This window comes from Octodon degus, unplaced genomic scaffold (assembly GCF_000260255.1).
Source record: "Octodon degus isolate 3935 unplaced genomic scaffold, OctDeg1.0 scaffold00020, whole genome shotgun sequence".
NCBI lineage: Eukaryota > Metazoa > Chordata > Mammalia > Rodentia > Octodontidae > Octodon > Octodon degus.
This window is the reverse complement of record NW_004524596.1, coordinates 13,867,285-13,880,923: the sequence shown is the minus strand read 5'-3', so window position 1 is coordinate 13,880,923 and position 13,639 is coordinate 13,867,285. Positions and strand designations below refer to the sequence as shown.

The window sequence follows — 13,639 nt, the reverse complement described above, 5'->3', positions numbered from 1 at the left end:
TGTGTGTGTGTGGCCAGCTCAGCCCACCAGGGGGCGGGGCTGGCTGGCATGTGGTGCTGGGGGATTGAACCGCGGTCCCTGATGCTCTGCCAAGCCCGTTCTAAGTAGGTGCCTTAGACCACTGAGCCATCTCTCCAGCCCCACAACAGAAATCTTGTAGCAGGACTTTCACGGGATGTTTCACTTTACAGTTGAGGAAACAGACTACCAGAGGGCAAGTAGGTGGCCCAAGGTCATATAGCTGTGAAGTCTTAAAGCCAAAATAGGAATTTGAGTCTCTGTCATGTGTGTGTCACAGCCAATTTGCTAATTCTGTCAAGGTCTTCCCATGAAATGGAATTTTTGTAAAGAAATCCTTCAGAGGATCAGCATGCAACTGTGCAGAGATGACGTGGCTATCCAGCCCGTGCCGCTCCCTGGCAGGGCAGTGGTCGTCCACCCTAACAGCACCCTAGCACACCCAGTGTCTCCTGCTCGTACTCACCACCTTATATATTTCTTGTTCTCCTGGACTTCACATAGCGCTAACTCTGATGAGTATGTTAGAACAAACTAGCCACTTCCTGCAGCCTTAGATACTTAGAGGAGTTAATTTGTTAAATACATTAACAGGACCCGTCTGGGTGTTAGAGTGTCCCTGCCAAAATTCAATCATTTTAATGCTGTGGTTGTTTCTGACAGGAACCAACCAGAAGGTGTCAGATGCTTCTCAGGAATACTTGTGGCACTGGAACATGGAGGATGCTTATTTACTATCCTGCTTGCTGTGACAGAAAAATATTTATCCAGTGGTTTGAAAGCTATCAAATCATTTAAATATAGGTGTAAGTGTTCAAGACCATTTAAAATAGGAACTATTTCTGTCAGAAGTTTATCTCTGTCCACTCATTCTTGTCATAATTTTTCTTCTTTAAAGCTAATGGTGAGGGGCTTGTCCCACAGTGGCAAGGAGGGGGCTCTTTCCTGAGGCCTTCTTCAGCACTGTAATCAGAGGGCACAGTGGCTGCAAGAGTGCTCTGTGAAACCCGCAGCAGAGAGGACAAGTGCTAAATAGCTCACCTAGAATCGCAACAGCTATCTGTGTTCCTGTAACTCGTGCTTCACTTCAATCACACTACCAGGTGTTTGAAGCCTTTTGTGTTCCTCCCACAAAACACTGGAGGCTGGGTACTTGCGTAACTATGAAAGGCTTGTTAGCACACCATCCTGGAGATCCAAAAGACTGGCCCTGGTATCTACCTGGCTCTGGTGAGGGTCTTCTGTTTATGTCACACTATGATGGACAACATCATGCTGGGAGTGGATCCAAGAGGGTGAGATCAGACAGGGGCGACCAGAAGCAAAAGGCCGGAGGAGCCTAGGCTTGCTGACTGATTATAACTATGCTAATGTCCCCACGACCTTACCATCTCCTGCCAGGCCTCACTTCTTAAATTTTCTACCTTCTCTACACTTACTATGCCACAAAGGGGTGTCAAGCTTCTGGTACATGATAGCTCAGCAGACTAAGTGCCTGCTTAGGCAAGTGGAGGAACGGAGTTTGATCCCTGGTACTGCATGTTGCACCAACCCTGCCCTGGGGTGTGCTGAGTCAGGTGTGGTGGTACACACCTGTAATCCCCCCCAGTGCTAGGGAGGCTGAAAACAGGAGGATCACTAAGAGTCTAAGCTGCATAGTGAGACCCTGTACCAATACATAAATTTTAAAAAAGTAGCCCAGAATTTACATGTATTATCCACTTTTTTGTTAATCATTTCTTTTATTTTTATTTTTTATTTTTGGGGATTGAACTTAGGCCCTTGCACTTGCCAGGGAAGTGCTTATTCTACTGAGCTATCTCCCTGGCTCATTTTTTTTTTTTTTTTTTAATTTTAAAAAGAGAAAAAAACTCCAAGGCAGGAACAAAACAATAAAAACAATACAGAATTTTGAAACAGAGTGATGGAAAATTAATTGAAGATAACAATATTATCTACTCTTAAAAGCTACATGTAGGGGTCAGGGAGATGGCTCAGTGGAATAAGCACTTCCCTGGCAAGGGCCTGAGTTCAATGCCCAGTTCTGAAAAAAAAAAAACAAAACTACATGTGGGCCATTTAGAGCAACCAAGAAAGAACTATGGTTTTGTTTAATTTTTTTTTCCCAAAAAAATACACCTTTTTGAGAAAAGCTATGATGTCTCTGAGTCCATAGTTGTCACCTGCTCTTAAGAGCTGAGGCCCTCCACAGATACCTTTAGAAGAAATAACACTCTTGATCAGCTTTCTTTAAAGAAAAAAAAATCATTTTGAAAATAAATTCTCATAGAGTTCAAGTTTATTATCTTCTGAATGAATTAATGATTTAGTAAAATACACATTCACCTCTTCCGCTGAAGCCTTACATAAAGACAAATTTCAGATAAGTACACTCCCTTATTTCCTTCAGGCAAAAGCCACTTGTAAATAACTTGAAATAGTTGTGGCAATTATATCTCTCTGATGCTTTAGAAAGAACTCATTTCATAAAATATAATTTTCAGTGTTCTAATCCCTTTTTACTTGTTAATAGATTATTTTCCCCATAATATCACTTAAAAGAAAATGTTTTGCCTGCCCTCTCCACCACCCTACTTAAATCAATAAAAGTGGAATGGAAAGCTTTCTTTTCTTTTCTTTTCTTTTCTTTTCTTTTCTTTTCTTTTCTTTTCTTTTCTTTTCTTTTCTTTTCTTTCTGTCTTTCTTTTTTTGTGGTGGAACCGGGGATTGAACTCAGGCCCTTACTCTTGCCAGTCAAGCACTTATTCTACTGAACCATCTCCCCAGCCCCAGGATAGCTTTCTGACCTATTTTTTTTCCATAATTTTATTGATAAACAGATAGCAATGAGACAGTTTCAAATCAAATCGGTATGACAGTTTCAATAACTAACACACTGCATATATTCTTCTTAGTGGTTAATTGCTGTACAAGATGCGGACTTGAGATCCTATTTACAAACACCATTAGAACAAATCATTCTATTCATTAAGAGAATGTAACTATATATCTGTCCTAACCACTTTGAATACACAGATACAAAATGGACATTCATCTGTATCCCCTTTTTTGTTAAGTTCCATTATTTGAATATTATAGGTGTGTAAACTCAGCAAAATATTCTAAAAGAGTCCAGTAGCCCATAATAGCACTGGGTCTTCTGTTTAACTGGCAATGCCAGAAATTATTGACCTGGGTCCCCCACAGCTCAACATAACAGCATGGCTTTACTTCCTATATTTCGTCTTCATACTTTTCTACTGGATGGTTAAGACCAAGGTAAAGCAGGACCTATGCAACAAGAGTTGTAGCTTTTGGGTCTGAGAAGTTTTTTTTTTTTAATTTTTTTTTATTTTTGGCAGAACCGGGGATTGAACTCAGGCCCTTGCGCTTGCCAGGGAAGCGCTTATTCCACTGAGCCATCTCCCCGGCCCCTTCTGACCTATTTTTAATTTCATGTCTCTTTTATTTAACATCTTTTTTTTAAGTAACTTTTTTTAAAATTTTATTTATTTGTGTGTGTGTGTGTGTGTGTGTGTGTGTGTGTGGCCAGCTCAGCCCACCAGGGGGCGGGGCTGGCTGGCATGTGGTGCTGGGGGATTGAACTGCGGTCCCTGTGCTTTGTTTAGCTTGTTCTAAGTAGGTGCTTTAGACCACTGAGCCATCTCACCAGCCCCTCATGTCTCTTTTAGTTAGCACACAAAAAAATTGTACCAGAAGAGGTTGATGTTTGCTACATAATAAATAAGGTCCTGCTGGCTTCTCCAGGTTCCAAGGCTGTTAAATTAAATACAAAAAGATAAAGTTTACTGCAAACTTTATCAAGAAAATCATAAGGTCACCATGTTGAACAGTCACAAGTTGAGAGGCTTAAGCAAGGCCTCTCTCTCCTCACCCCTGTGTCTTCTCTCCTAAGTGGAGAAGGCTCTTGGTTCCTTGTTTTAAATATTCTCCTAGAGGGGCCTTTCCCAAACAATCCTATTCTCATTGGGTATAGATAATGGAAGACCCAGTTGGGAGATAAGTTCAGATGGATGAAAAGCAGCTTTAATGAGCTACTTTCATTTAATTAACAAGACAACACCTTATTGTTCATATAATCAGCACAGAAATGGGCAGGATTGGGGGAGGATTAGTGACCAGTCCAGTGACATTTTTCCTCTAGCAAGAAACTGCCTCATGTCAACCAGCCAAACAAAGCATCCAGGCTTGGAAAATCAGGAGGAAACTGGTCAGCATAATTTGTTTTTATCATTATTGTTATTATTAAAGAACAATACTATGTAAAATATTTACATACTTAAAACTATGTGCTTTGAAGTTTATCAATTGTTAAATACAATTGTATTAATGCATAATAAGAAAATGTATAAGATTGTTATGAATAATCAAAAGTTCTGGGGAGACAGCTCAGTGGAATAAGTGCTTGCCTGCTAAGCACAAGGTCCTGAGTTCAATCCCTGGTACCACAAAAAAATATAAATAACAAATCACAAGAAAGTGCTAAGTCACTCAAAACTAACATTTCAAAGTCTACAAGAAGGCAATCTCTTTGGCACCTAAGAATTCAGATTCCTACCTTTAAAAGTCAAAGGAATTCATTCCAAGAACGTTATTGAACATATGAGTCAAGATGTATACATAAAAATATTCACCAAACCACCATCTATAAATAGTGAAAAAATGGGAGAGAAATTAAAATAACATAAATATCTGTTATGGTTTGTGTCTAGTTGTCCCCCCAAAGCCTCATGTAAGTTATGGGACAGACACAGCTTTTGGAAGAGCAACAAGTGGCTTGAGGGGTGGGGCCAGAGGGTCAGGGTGGGGCCCGAGGGGTGGGGCCTGAGAGGTGTGATGGGTAAAACTGGCTAGTCTGCACTTTCTCAGAGGTCTGGAGAGGGTCATCCTGGACACAGCAGTGCCCCAGCCTCTCCTCCAGTGTCTTGAAACCTCCAGTAACTGTGAGCTAAATAAACCTTTCCTTCCCTCATTTCGAATGGTTGGGTATTTGTCCCAGCAAGGAGAGAAGGGTAACTAATACACTATCCAAAAAAAGGAGCTAAATAAGTTTTGATACATGTATCTGCTGAGATATTCTGCAACTGTCAAGAATGGTTCCGAGAAACATTTATTGATATTGAGTAATAAGTCAAGTATTAATGGCTTGCACTATGTGACAAGATGATTAAGCACAGAAGAAAGGTCCAAAAGGACACACAAGTACATGGTAACTGTTAATCTTCGACTTCTAGGGTTGAGTAGCTTTATTCTTTATCATGATGATCTTTATCTTCTCATTTTCTACAATAAACCTGCATTATCTGAGTAATGCAAATAAAATTTTTAAGAAAGCAAAATAAAATTTTGTTTTCATGTGAACTTTTATGAATTATAGCATTCTAAACCTACATTCTATGTAAAATTATATTAGGCTTTTTTCTCTCCTTTAACTAGAATGGGAAATATTATTTGACCTTTAAGATTCGCCTTGGAAATTTACACTGATCATATAAAAAATGTTCAGGCTAAGCTTATAAAATAGTTGAGGATGAGGCATTAGCTTCCTCTAATAATTTATGACATCTACAGATACATAATAAGTTTATTGTGATTTGTGGCTAAACTGTTCAGTCAGTTAAAATCTATTGCAAAACTAAAATTTGATACAAAGACTCTAATTTTTTTATAAGTGAGTTTGATTATATTGCAACTAGTGAATACTTGTCCCACTGAAAATGAAAACATTTTATATTTATTCTCTCACTTAACAGATATTGATCAATGCCTACTTATAAAAAAAAAAAAAAACGTGTTTGGTACAGGGTCTCACTATGCAGATCGGACTCATACTGATCCTCCTGTTTTCAGCCTCCCCTGCCCTGGGATTACAGGTGTGCACCACCGCACCCCGTCTCAGTGGCTGGCTCAGCGCACCTGGGGGCAAGGCCAGTGTAGCATGTGGTGTCGGGGATCAGACCCCACCCGAGCTTGCCTACGCAGCTCGGCCCACTGAGCTATCTCGCTGGCCCAATGCCTACATATTATGTGCTAGTTTTGTTCTAGGCACTTGGATGAGGTCTTTTCAATTCTTAGAACATTATCTAAAACAAATAATTATTATGGCACCTATAATCCAAAAGGATACTACAAAAGGGGGATAAATTTTTCTTTAATCTTGTTAATTTAGCATTAATATAGACTTTTTCTTCCTACAACCTCATCTAAGCTACTTTTTTCCTATGTACCTTTTATATATGTCCACTTCTACATAGCCCTTGAAAGTGTGGAGGATAAACAAAGTGAGCTCTGTAGGTGTGAATTCTACCCCTAGTGCTGCTGCAAATACTATGGGTGACCAACGATGAGTTACTTAATTATTCTAGGGCCCACCTTTGCTGCAAGAAGACAGAATTTTCTTTAATGCTCCTTCCAGTTATGAAAGCCTGGCATTTCATTTCTGTTGATTTTTATAGAAAATTGTATTTCAGCTATTGCTTCTTCACTGTTGTGACTGTCTTGTGCCTTACCAGGTTGAAATGAGGATGAATAGTACTTAGCCAACAACACTTGTCCCACACCTGTCTTGTGAAATGGAGCTCTCTGGGCCAGCTGAAGAGGATACTAAAGGCAGAGGGGATGTCCCTTGCTTTAAAGGAGTTCACCAGCTAGTTGAAGTGATAAATAATAAATACGAAGGATACTAAAGGACTCTTCTAAAGCAAAGATCAACAAGCACAACACTGTACATTAGAAACTCACCAATGTGGCCTGTGAGGAATCAGAGTATGCCAGGGGACCATCCTGGACCAGGAAGTGCACTGTGTAACTGCAAGGGGAGGGTTGATAAAGGCAGTAGAAATGGTTTGGCAGAACTGGATTAGAGTATTTTGAATATTTTCCACGTTAACAAGAAGGGAAGCAGGCAACGAGCCAGATGGCAAAGGAGGAGAAGCATATGGCCAGGATAATGTACATTTCGGATGATCCGCTCCTTGAATAGTGGAGGGCGGGCTGCATTTCGCTAGGGAGTCAGTAGATGTCAATAGTCTAGCACTGCTCGGCATGGATGTCCATTGTCTGGTCTTTGCTTTGGAGACATGGATTAACTCCTTTCCATCATCACTCCCACACCCACACCGCCAGGCTCCTTCTTTTCTTTTAAAGGACATCAATTAGTTGTTTCACAATAAGCTGGTGTGCAAGGACGTGTGTGTGTGTGTGTGTGTGTGTGTGTGTGTGTGTTATTGGGGAGGGAATAAGGAGATGTACTACCACTCAACTTTAATCTTCAGGTAGTAAATGCAGACTCGTGAATGCAAAGCCCAGTCAACCATGGAGGCATAATTGAATCCAGCCTTAGCAGGGGAGATCCCTGAGGGGTTGTCATCCCTGGTTACTTCTCATACTCCCAGAGACAGACAGTGCCTATGTTCTCCTGGGGAGAGCGAGCCTTCCAGCAAGCCTCTGGAACATGCTAGGAGCACCTCGCCAGGGAAAAGCAGCGAGATCATTTTTTTTTTTTTTACAATCCTGCATTTTTTTTTTTTTTTTTTTTTTGCGGAACCGGGGATTGAACTCAGGCCCTTGTGCTTGCCAGGGAAACACTTATTCTACTGAGCCATCTCCCCAGCCCCCTTTTTTTTTTTTTTTACAATCCTTATAAACTCTGCCAATGAGAAGGGAGGAGCAAGTTCTCTTCATAAAATGCAAATAAAAAAACTGCTAAGATATTAGCACCTGTGTTAATCGCTCGGCATTAAATCCACACTAAGTCATAACTATAAAAGTTAGAAGGGATCATTTGCCCTCCTGCCAGCAAATTTATTTCTCTCCAGCCTGTGTAAGTTATTTTCTTTGAAAAAATAGTTTTAAAGTCTCAGCCACAAAACCAAAACCAAAGTGAATGATGAGATAAGATTAAAATAATTACCTCACAAGTCAAAAACATCCCCACTCTGCACATATGCTACATTAGACCTTTCATCAAATGTCACTTGTTCATGTCAGAAGAATCTCGCCTCTTAGTACGGGATTTATTTATGAAAGAAAAACATCTGTGATTTATTCAATTTCTATGGGTAAAATTATTTTTCTCCCAGAAAGTTCATTTAATTCTCCTTTCTTTCCAAGAGTTTCATTAACATGCAAGAAGTCCTGAAGGTTTTCAAAACCATAGTAAGTTGAACATGTTGAGATTTTTTAATTATACAAAAGTTTGAAAAAGAATGGAAAATGACTCATAATGATAACATCTTAAAACAACTACATGCTCCTTGATACCTGGTTTTTCTCAAAGGCATACTTTTAAATTTTACATAATTGTAGGAGTCATATTTGGCACATTAGGAAACACACAGCTTTGAAACATAAATATTTGCACAGATCTCCATTATTATACCATTCTTTTTTGTTTAGTGAATATCAGTTACACAGATTAATGGAATTCATGTTGGCAGACTGGTTTTTTGTTTGTTTGTTTTTGTTTTTTTGCTGGTACCAGGGATTGAACTCAGGGCCTTGTGCTTACCAAGCAAGTACTTACTCCACTGAGCTATCTCCCCGCCCTGGCAGACTCTTAAATATGTACACCGTACTTTGATCATTTCCCCTAACCCATCACGCACCTTGCTCCTTCCTTATTCCCTTTTAATCTCTTTCTGACTGTCATGTCTTCTCTCTGATTTTGTCTTGTTTTGTTTTAGATTTCACATATAGGAGAAAATATGCAATAATTATCTCTCAGAGTCTGCTTTATTTTGTATCTCTAGTTCTGTCCACTTTCCTGAAAATGACATGATTTCATTCTTCTTATTTATGTGTGTGTGTGTGTGTGTGTGTGTGTGTGTGGCCAGCTCAGCCCACCAGGGGGCGGGGCTGGCTGGCATGCGGGGCTGGGGGATTGAACCGCGGTCCCTGTGCTTTGCTAAGCTTGTTCTAAGTAGGTGCTTTAGACCACTGAGCCATCTCACCAGCCCCGATTTCATTCTTCTTAATGGCTGCATTATATATCTACACCTATATCTATATCTCTATCCATATCCATATCCATATCTATATCTTCACTACAAAATCTTTCCAAGACAGCATATTTCAACACAGGGATGCGTAACAACCCAGTCAATTATTCCCTTACTTTCAGACAACTAGACTGCTTCCAAGTTTTCACTATTGCAAATGATTCTTCAATTAATAGCTTCTTAGATACAGCCTTTTTCCTTTTTTAACCTACCTCCTTAGACTAAGTTTCCAGAAATATTAGTGGTATGATATTTTTATAGCTCTAGATATAGAAGTGAAATGCTATATCAATTTATACCACTGTCAGCAATGTATAATTTATCATTGGCAGCGCAGTTTAAATTGCACTTTTAAATGATTACTGAGAATGTTTTCCACGTGACTACTTAATAAACTGATGTTCTGACAGACAAGGCACATCCACCTACCTAACCATCTAGCTTTTGGAGGTCTCAATAGCTTTGTCAATTGTTTAATCTGTTTAATTTGTTATAATGCTTCTCAGTCTACCATTTCTCCCATTGTGTTACTTTTTCTTGGACAAAATGTTTTATACATTATTACCATTATTATTATTTGTAGTAGTATTTAGAGTACAGGACCTTGGCATTGAGCTATGTCCTCAGCTCTTTTTATTTGAGACAGGGTCTCTCTAAGTTGTGCAGAGTAGACTTGAACTTGTGACCCTCCTGCCTCAGTCTTCCAAGAGCTGGGATTATAGATGTGTGACATAAGCCCAACTGTTTTACATTTTCAAATAGTTAGAACAGTTGACACTTATTATGTCAACTGTTCTTTTTAACTGCACAACTACTCAAAAGACCAGGAACTTTAGGAACTTTCTTTCCTAAAGTTCTACGCAATATTTAACTCTAAAACATTTGTAAATTTTTTTGTGGGGCATATGATAAAGAATAGATTTCCCCCCTAAATTTGTAACTAGATATTTGAAAAGGAATTATCTTATAATCTCATTTCTGGCCACAGTTTTGGAGTTAAGTAATTATTTCTCAGGAATTATTAGGAATAAAAATATGGCTTTCAAACATCATTACAAAAATCTATGTATAACAAAGCAGAATTTGGAAACAGAACATTTCTTATTTATATATTAAGTGCAAAGTATGATGTTATAGATTAAGTTGTATCTATCCCCCCTTAAAAAGAAAAAGGTACATTGAGGCCCCAACCTTTAATATCTTATAATATGACCTTATTCGGAAATACAGTTGTTGACCTAAGTTTGCTGGAGTTACTCTGGAGTGGGCCTTTGATCCAGAATGACTGGCCACGTGAAGACAGACGCACACAAGACCACTGTGTGGCCACAAAAGAGGCACTGGAATGACGCAGCTGCAAGCGAAGGGACCCAAAGACTCCAGCAAATCAGCAGAGGCTATGAAGATGTAAGGGGAAGGTCCCTAAAATTTCAGATGGAGTATGGCTCTGCATCTAGACTTTGGTCTTGTGGCCTCTGGAATGGCAAAAGAATGCATCCCTGCTGTTTGAAGTAGCCCAGGGTATGGTGCTGTGTTACGGCAGCTCGAGGAAACTAATGCAGCTAGATCTGCTGGACACTGCTGCACATACACACGACCCAGGCACACATGAAGTGCATCAGCAAGTGTAGAAATCCAGCCTTGGGTGTGCTGGAGAGTCCACCCGGACAGCTCCTCCTCCAGGCCTCACTCTGAAGAGACAATGCCCTCAAAGGCCTACTCTGCTCACTCTGGATGCTGATCAGTCCACGTATGGCTGAAGCCTGAGGACACCATTCACAGCCTTGCTCTGTACCTAGTCCCCTTCATTTTTGTGTCTTTTTAGGCTGCTCACCCCAGTCCTTGCTTCCCTGCCTCCTGCTGGCTGTGGCTTTTGCCTTAAATTCAATGGATGGTTGACCCAAGACAACAGAAGAGTCAATCAAACTGGATGAGTGGATGAGCATCCAAGGCACACTGGGCACTCTCCTAGGTCAGATGGACTCCCTCGCTACCTTGCCAGAGTGATGATACAGGACAGACAGGCCTGAATGATGTCTTCTCCTAAAAACAATTTAGGAAAAGCTCTGTAATAGGACAATCCTGGGAAGCTTGGCCAGCGTCCATCCTAGGATCATGACACCTCTAATGTTACTGTTTGTAGATGGGTCTTGTCTCAAAAGATCACATGTAATATACTCAGAAAAGATTTGCTGGGAAACAGAACAGAAAATGTCCCACCCCAGCCATATACTTCAGTTTTTTAGTTGCCCAGGTAACAGTTCCTGTTCCAGTTCTGGTTGTTTCTGTCTCATAGAGATGGCTGGTCACTGTGATGCACATTGTGTAAACCCATCCCAGTTAACGCGCCATTCTGCCCCTGTATTTCCTGCTTGCTCATCCCATAAAAGCTGTAGACGATCAGAGATCAGGGCCTGATATTCTGGGAATGATCCCACTCAGTGCCTATCGACATAAGTAAGTCAGCCCCTAGATCCTGGGTGTCGTTTCGGTGTCCCCGCTTGCCACTGCACTACCACTGATGGGCAAGTTGCATTTCTTGCTCTGGCAGTCACTGTCATTTGGCAAATACCATTCACCAACTCCTTTTCTTTACCTTATTCTGCCAAAATGATTTTTAGTCTCCCTGGCAACTCAAGATAACCATGTGACACCATTCTATCTAATGAGACATTCTGTCTAATGCAGTCACACATCGAGAAGAAGAAAAACCAAACCTTGTGTTGGTTCAGTCTTATAAACAGCATGGAGAATCTCACAGCAAACGTTGCACAGTATGTCTGCACACACCAAAAGCAGGCTTCCACCCAGCCAAGTCTTGTCCCACCTTCAAGCTCCAGTTCTGGTGTTGCCTCTTTCATGAAGTTTTCTCTGACTCCCCACTTCTCTGTGTAGGTACTGCCCGCCAGCCTATTGCGCCCCTGGAGCTCCCAGCACACTTTTCTGCTTCATTCTTATCATTTGCACATTATTATTATTATTATTATTATTATTTTATTTTTTGCAGTACCGGGGATTGAACTCAGGCCCTTGCGCTTGCCAGGCAAGCATTTATTCAACTGAGTGATCTTCCCGGCCCCTGCACATTTTTATTTTTAACCTGAATCACATCACACTGCAATTTTCTGAACTCCTTTCTAATCCTTACTAGAGCAACCTGATTATACAGCTCCTGTTTTTTCACCTGGTACTGGTATCACTTAGAACCAAACCTGGAACTCAGTAAGGGATCAGTGAGTGAACACTGGAGTGAAACAAGCCACTGACACTCAAGAATTGGAAAACTGAAATATGATCTAAGAGAACAAGAGTGTGCCAGATGTTTAACTACCAACCCATCTTTCCCCCATTCATTGAATGGAAAATGTGACAAACACATGCCCCAGTTCTTCAAAATATCATCACTTATGATAACACTATCACTTAGTGGGGATTTTTATTAACTTAGTACAATTTTTATTTATTATGCGCTATTATGCTGAAAGCCTTATGTTAATTATCTCATTTAATCCCCTCAAAAACCTTTTGAGGCAGCAGTGTCTCTAAATAACTTTGCACAAGTCAAGATTTATAATTAGAATTCAGTTAGACATGGATAACTGCGTACTTGTCTGGAAGCATGTTGGCCTAGCAGTCCACATATTAAAACTTAGATTGCATGTTTACTTGGCGTGGCTTGGGCACGAGCTGATAGGGGATGTGGAAGGGGAAGACATGAACAACCCCAATTCCACCTTAAAGATGTCACTGCTCTCAGTAGTATAGTTAGTTTTATTAACACATTTTGCAGATGTGAAAGCTCAGACATAGAAAGGTAAAGCACACACTCCAGGTTAGCAAGTGATGTGCTACAGGAGTTAGACTCCAGCAGACTGACTCAGAATCCTGCTTTGCAGTCCTGCAAACAGCAGAAGCAGGCTGGGTCCAAATTCTTATAAGCAAGACAAAGCAATCTGTTCCAAGAAAGGCACTGAGCACAGTTAATACAGCGCCAAACGCATCACACTGCTAAGAACAGTCTTTAAAACTTGGTGTCCTATAAAATTACTCCAGGCCTGCTACATCTGTTTGTTTTTTAATAAATCTGGTATGAGGTCTCACTACACAGCTCAGATTCATGGTAATCCTCCTGTTTTCAACTTCCCCAGTGCTGGCATTATAGGCATGCGCCACCAGGCCTGGTCTTGGCAGCCGGCTCAGTGTGCCCGGGGGACGGGGCCATCACGGCATGTGGTGTCGGGATTGAACCCTGGTCCCTGTGCTCTGCCTAAGCAGGGGCTTAGTCCACTGAGCTATCTCACCAGCCCTGTAATAGCTAAATCTTAGAAACAACCTGAATGCCCGTCACTGAGGAATGGATAAAAAAGATGTAATATTTTTATACAATGGAGTACAACTCCGTTATAAAGAAGGATAAGCTGGAGACTTACAGGTAAATAGATGCAACTTGAGACCATACTAGTAAGTGAAATAGATCAAGCTTGCATGTATAAACATTTCATTGCCTTCTAATATAAGAAGCTGAAGGAGTAAATAAGATAGAGAATGCACAACAGATACTGGGGAATGGAAAAAAAACATTCAAAATGAGCAAGAACCTG

General features: G+C 40.5%; 1 protein-coding gene across 2 annotated transcripts in view; it reads right to left on the bottom strand.

The window, feature by feature from the left end:
- Camkmt (calmodulin-lysine N-methyltransferase) overlaps positions 1-13,639 on the bottom strand; it is a 440,203-nt gene that overhangs the window by 107,964 nt on the left and 318,600 nt on the right. The window lies entirely within an intron of this gene.